We start from the raw sequence: 665 nt of genomic DNA on the forward strand, positions 1-665 counted from the left end.
CTCAGCTGTAACAAAACCTGTAACAACAAGGTTCAGCTAGATCCATTTACGGTGAGTTGAAAACCAAGTATTTAAATTGTAGTTTTAACAATATCTCTCATTAACAAGGAAAATAGTTTCAATTAACTAAGAAAAAATGCTGTAAGACTCTTGCTGTCGTGCCAATAGGCCTACAACATGTTGGTCAGATAATGATATGGATGCATATCCTCTTAGATTTTACAGCACATAAAAAAGATTAAGTTCATAACAAAGGAAGGAGATGATGTTTACTTTAATGAGAATGGAGACCCAGCAGCAAAGTATGAAATTATAAACTGGCAGCCAACAGAACATGGCATTGTGGACTTTGTCACAGTTGGTCTTTATGATGCATCTTTACCTGCAGACAAACAGCTGAATCTTCATAATAAGTCTGTAATTTGGGCAAAGAACTCACAACAGGTAAGCTACTATGGTATTACTGTAACTGTTGATTACATTATATTTGAAATGTTATAATTGGATAATTTTGTTTGTTTGATTTTGTTATTGTTCAGTTTTCATGTATCAAAAACAAAAAGTACAGCTTTGATAGACAAAACCTTGTAAAGGTGAATACCCATACATTCTATTCATGTTTTTTGTTTTTTTCATGCAGGTGCCTTTGTCAGTTTGCAGTGAGA

General features: G+C 33.4%; 1 pseudogene; it reads left to right on the plus strand.

Moving 5' to 3' along the window:
- The window catches only part of LOC116681018 (extracellular calcium-sensing receptor-like), a 3,503-nt pseudogene that overhangs the window by 1,154 nt on the left and 1,684 nt on the right, over positions 1-665 (plus strand).

This window comes from Etheostoma spectabile, chromosome 3 (genome assembly GCF_008692095.1).
Source record: "Etheostoma spectabile isolate EspeVRDwgs_2016 chromosome 3, UIUC_Espe_1.0, whole genome shotgun sequence".
NCBI lineage: Eukaryota > Metazoa > Chordata > Actinopteri > Perciformes > Percidae > Etheostoma > Etheostoma spectabile.